Consider the following 6,488-nt stretch of genomic DNA (forward strand, 5'->3'; position numbering starts at 1 on the left):
AAGTGGCTAGGGGAAGTAGTATCTTTAATTTGAAACTCTCTGTCAGCCAATGGGTGGTGGTCAATATCCAGGTGAGGAGTTTGCAGAGGTCTTAACATCGAGAGAGCTTTGGGAAGCCAATAATTTGGTTTGTTCAATGGAATTACTCTTTCTATGGCTTTAAGAGTAAGGTCAGAAGGTCTAGAATAGTGGGGAGGGTAATTACAGTGTGTATAATAGGGTTTTTGGACGCACAGTAAGTTTTTCTTCAATTTAGCAAGGTTTTTTTAATCAATTAATTAATTAATCCTTTAATAATTACTGTGCATAACTCAAATTTACAGGATCATTATGGTTATTTCAAGAATACCTGGAAATTTGCGATTTCGTGTGCAGACAGGGTTCTGTGTTGGCAGCAGAGGCTTCTAAGACTGCAATTGTCATTTTCTGCTTCAATTTGGTGTCTGCAGCATCTTTAGGTGGTGAAAGGTGGTTTAATTGGTTGCACAGGGGTTCAAGGTATCAGAATTGGTTAACAGAGTTTTGTAGCGAAAATGAGCGAAAAAAAGCAAAATGGGGATTTTTTGGCCTTTTAACCAATAACGGTTAGATTTTGACGCGAGGTTTAGTAAATGAGCAGTGGGCAGTAAATATTTTACGCAGGGAAGTGGTTTTTATCCATATCGCATCGCTTTTGGGTGTAGGGCAGTATTTTTCGTGAGCATGTGATATAACCTGGTGCCGCCATGTAGAAAAACAATGCCCGCCAAAACCACGAATCTCGCATGCCTTTGGACTGTTAACTGTCAGATTGTGCATATGCACGATATTGATACGAGCCATTGGATCTGGAGGTGGGAGATCAGAGAGATATCGCACAGTGAAGTTGCATAGACAAAGTTGGAAAGTGGTTGGTGGGGCCTAGGGTTTTACTATAATGAATTTTAATCAATTAACAAATAATGATGGGATTTTTATATAAGCGATGGGTTAATAAAGGTGGGGGACCATGGGTTTATATGGAAGAGGGTTTTAACTATGCACCAAGGTTTGGTGAGTTAAAGGGTGTCGGGGAATTATAACGTGGGGAATTATAAAGCGGGACTTTAGGAAATAACTTAAGATAAAGGGGTTTAGTGGGTTTTTAAGGGGAAAAAGGGAAATTAATAAGGGGGAATGTATTATTTGTGATGGGAATAGGTTTCACACTAGGGAAAGGGGTTTTGGGAAGTGAGAATGATTTTTTAAGGGTAATGTCTAGGGAAATGTGTGAAACCAAGGGATAAAGGTCAAAATGAGGGGAAAGGGTTTTTACAAGTAATGAAGGGATAATGAGGGGAAATTAATAAACTAACTATGTGGGGGGTCTAGTGAGATGAGGGGAAATTAGTAAATAAGCTTTAGTGAATGTCCTTTCTCTTTGACAATTCCTCCTGCACATGAAACATAGGATTAAGCATGATGAATGTGCTTTTGACTTAGCAACCTTGTGCACTTGCAAAACTTCTTCTACCTACCCTTTATTTATCCTAGCATTTTCTCTTCATTCATTGGGTGCATTTGAGCTATTTGACCCATCATTTCTTTTTCTTTGATAAGAAACTATATAATTCTAACCTTATAACTTCCAATGGCTCATATTAAACTGATGAGGTCATTATTATTCTCTACCTAACTACTGATCTGCCAAGATTAAACAGTTTGGCTAGATCTTTATTCTCTATCTATTAACATGAAATTTAAAGCATGAATGAATCAAGATTAAACTATTTGACCATCATGGATTGTGGCATTTTTGACAAGCTTCACACAACATTATTTTTCAAAGTAAAGTAAAAGGAGTGGCATTTGAATTTTCACACATTCATGATCTATTTTATCTCTTTTTGTGAGGTTCATATTTTTTACTTTTTTGATCTTTTTCTTTCTTTTAGTCCTTTGATTATTCTTTTAGGACATACCCTCTTTACATTTTTTAATTTTAATATGGGAAAACATTTTGCAGAAAGAAAAAGTATGTACAATATTACAAGACTTAACATAGTCAATTCAAAATTATGAATCCTATTATTATAGGACTCTGTCATATGCTTCCAATGTTTTCCTCGGTTTCTTGTTGCAGAGTCTTCCACAGAATTAGCCATTTTTCAATTACCAACTTCTCTTTGCATTCATTCAATATTGCAGCTGCCAGCCCATACATTCTTTAAATATTTGTACATCCTTATTAGGGAGATTCCATATCGCAACAATTCCATATAGGAATCTTCATTGTGGTGCAGAGTTCTAATATTCTAATCCTCTCATTGCCCAACTGCTTTTGTTTATCCCTCACAATGCTTCTCATCATAGGACTGCTAGTTGTGACCTGTCGCTTAACATTAAGGTGTTAATCCTTTAGACTCTACTGGGGGAAATTCTCCCTTTGTTACAACTCTCTGCCCTTGACTTGTTGAGATTTTATGACCATGTGCCAACCCAATATCAGAAGCCCTCTATATGGGAACTTTCAACACTCCAATCGTTATAGAGTTCTGACATCTTCAATCCTCCGACTGCCAAGCACCGATATGACGTCATCACCTCCACATGGTGACTCCTTAGAGGTGACATGTTTCACTTGATTCTAGCCCATTAGCCTACCCAATAAGGTTGAATATTCCTACCATGTGTCCTGTTGTACTGCCACGTCACACTGACGCAAACTCCCACTATCGCTTATTAGAGCCATTCATATGTTGCCATGTGTCCTGCTGGAGGGGAGAGAAGAGGGCCCATCATCCTTAGTTTTGCACTGAAATCCTTTGTTATTCCTCTTATCGAAAACCTTGGAACTTTTAAAGGCTTTTCGACACTTATCGATATCGCAACTTTATGTGGTTCTATCACTTGAAGAATTTCCGATACTCCGATCTTTGGGGTTCCAATTTCATCCAACCTTCGATTGTCGATATCATTGATTTTACTGATACACAGACATCCTGATCTCTAATTTCTGATACGTCGATGTGTCGATCTCTGATATCCCAACCTTCTTAGGACTTCAAGTCCCTGAACTTCAGTAGGCTATAACTTCTTATCCAGGAGTCAATTTTTTGACTTTCACATATTGTTGGAAAGCTTGTTCATAGAACTTTGCAATGTAGAGAGTCTGATATAGACTTTGAGTCCTTCTTCTGCTTTGAAGGTAACTGCAAACTTCTCTTCCTATTGACTCTTTGGCCATTTGAACACCAACTACCATGATGATCATTTTATGGCTTCTTCAATAACCCTGATACTATGATGATTCTCTACAAAAATCCTACAACTACCATGGAGTTCCATATGGCTCCTCATGGTAATCATCATTTTATGGCTTCTTTAGTAAGCCTTCTATCGTGATGATTTTCTACAAAGCATCTCAACAACCATGGGATTCCTTCCAAACGCTCAATCATCGCGTTGACCCTTGTCTGACATCAATTCCAACACTTACACAACCACCTATACACCATGAAATGTCCAACAAACTCCCCCTTTGGCATTGATGGAAACACCATAACCTCCTCCTCAGGCTAGGCATGGTCTACTCTGATGCCAATATTCTCCCCCTTTGACATCAATGGTAAAGAATACTTCACACGCTCTCCCCCTAAACCATTACATCCTACTCTCCCTTTGAGTTCCACATGCTGAGTAGCTACCACCACCTACCAAAATGAAGTCATTTGGAGGGAGGAGTCACAACTCCTATCTGCTTCCTGAGACACTCAAATGGTTCCCTTGCCAATGGCTTGGTAAAGATATCTACAAGTTTCTATTTAATGGGTACATATTCAAGTTTGAAAATGTTGGTTGCAACCTATTCCTTCAAGAAATGATACTTGATAGGAATATTCTTAGCCTTTTAATGCATTACTAGATTTTTAGAGATGTTGATGGCACTTGTGCTACCACACATTATTGGAATGGGATCAAACAACTCTACATGTATATATTTCAAGGTTTTCTTCATCCATAGAATTTGTGTATTAACAAGTAGCAGCAACAATATACTCTTCTTTAGTAGTCAATAGACAGATAGAGCTTTGTTTCTTACTAGCCCATGACACCAAGCATTCAACTAGGAATAAAGTTGCACCAGAAGTACTCATCCTATCATCAAGGCTTCTAGCCCAATATGCATCCATTTAGGATTTCAACTTGAAATATTCACTCTTAGCATACCACAGTCCATACTATGTTCTACCTTGAAGATATTTGAAGATCCTCTTGATAGCAACAACATGACTTTCTCATGGAAAAGCCTGAAATATGGCCACAATCCCCACTTCTTGCATGATGTTTGGCCTTGAAGCTATCAAATACAGTAAGATTTCAATCATTTGCCTATATTCAGTTTGATTTATTGGCAGTGTTCCATCTTCTTTTCACAATTTGCACCTTGTAGTCATGGGTGTGCTGACTGGTTTGCAATCTTCCATTCCAAATTTCTTCAGGGTTTCCTTGAGATATTTGGATTGGGATATAAACACTCCTTGTGGAGACTGAGTAATTTTCAGACCTAGAAAGAATGAATGTTCTCCAATCATGGACATTTCAAAATCTGTTTGCATACAATTTGCAAATTGATTCCCCAACTATTCCACATCACTGCCAAATATTATATCATCCACATATACAACCACTATTAGTAGATGGTTGCCTTCAAGTTTTACATAAATATTATTGTCAATTGTGCCTTTCTTAAACCCTTGTTGCTGAAGATACCTATCCAGCCTTTCATAAGAAAGCTCTGGGTGGGGGCTGTTTAAACCATACATGGCCTTCTTTAGTTTCCATACAAGCCCTTCATTGGAGGAGAGAAGAAATCCTTCTAGCTGCTTAATGTAAACCTCGTCTTCTAAATCTCCATTGAGGAAGGAAAATTTCACATCTATCTGATATATCCTGATATATTAATGGATGGAAAGAGAAATAAAGATTATTATAACTTCGAGTCGAGCTACTGGTGCAAAGGTTTCTTTGAAATCTGCCCCTTATATTTGGGAATATGATCCAAGTGGATATTGGTGGCTGCCTGCCTGTTCCACTTAGAACCCCACCATTGTTTCTTTCATTTTTTCAGTTTCCTTATTTGTAGCTCAATTTACTATTTTTGGTAGTTTTTCGGGTCCTGAACTTCTAGAGTCGTTTTGAGGCCCTAAACGAATTTTTTTTGGGAACACTGGGAGAAACATGGATCATATATCAATGTTTCTCACTCAAAATTTTTAGTCCTCGGATATATCTTTCTAATGAGTTATTGTGCGCATCAAACATAGATCGTATGCCAAAGTTATGACCCCGGGAAGTTGATGCACCAATTTACCCAAATAGGACCCATAGTTTGGTGCTTCATCTCCTAGGGTTAGGTTTTTGGATGTTTAGGGTTTTCCATTGTTTCTAAAAAATAAATAGGCCTTTGAGCCTCATTGTAACACATCTCAGAGGCATGTAGCCACCACATCTCTTCTCAGAGATAAGCTACGATCGCCCGAACTAGTCTTATTTCTATTCTATCTGTAAGCATATTTCAGTGTTTGATATTAATGAAATGAAGTGTTATTTCTACTGCACCTTTGTGTTTATGGTTATATATGTAATTTGTTACATTCCTGTTTAAATCTGGATTAGTGGTATTAGAGTAGTCTGCTCTTTCTCTATTTTTATTTGCATGTCCCCAACGAGGTCGGAATATAAGGAGTTAGGGCTTGAACTAGTCGAACCTTTGCAAGACCAACCTCGCAAATCCTGACAGCCTCCCATGGCAAATGAAAAGAAAGATGAGGGGGCAGGATATCCTATCAAAATCTTGCTCAAAGAAGCCCTCGAGTGATAAAGGAACGTGACGATGGACAACTTTGCCGAGATCCTTCAATGGCTACCCAAGGGCGACACATCTACTTCCGGCATCTACTCTGGCAATGCCACACCCTTTAAGGTACAAGTTAACTTTGACATTCCCATATTTGACGGTCAGATAGATGTAGATGTTGTAGGTAAATGGTTAAATCTGCTAGAAGGATATTTTTCCGTTCATGATTTTTCCAACCGGGAAAAGTTCACTTTTTCACTTCTCAAAGTAGCCCCCCACATCAAAGACTGGTGGGAAACCTATTGTGAGTAGAAGGATGAAAGTACGAACTCATTGTTTTCAGCCACACCCACTTGGAACTCGTTCTAGGATGTCATCAAGGAGTAGTACTACCCTGTCGGGAGTTATGAGGACAAATACATCAAGTGGACAACACTGTGACAGGGAAGGGACCAAGATGTGCCGGAGTTTACCAATGTTTTTCATACCCTTCACACGAAGTTGGGTATCAAGGATTCTAAGAAGAAGTTGGTTATCAAGTACTACGACTACCTACACAAGTACATCCAAGACGAAATGGAGTTCCTGGACATCTCCTCACTCGACACGACATACTGATATGCCGTCAAGATCGAGCAAAAGCTTAAACAGAAGAAGCAAGACTTTGGAT

This window comes from Pinus tabuliformis, chromosome 3_2, assembly GCF_031772625.1.
Source record: "Pinus tabuliformis cultivar Carrire ecotype Pingquan chromosome 3_2, CPIR1, whole genome shotgun sequence".
Classification (NCBI taxonomy): Eukaryota; Viridiplantae; Streptophyta; class Pinopsida; order Pinales; family Pinaceae; genus Pinus; species Pinus tabuliformis.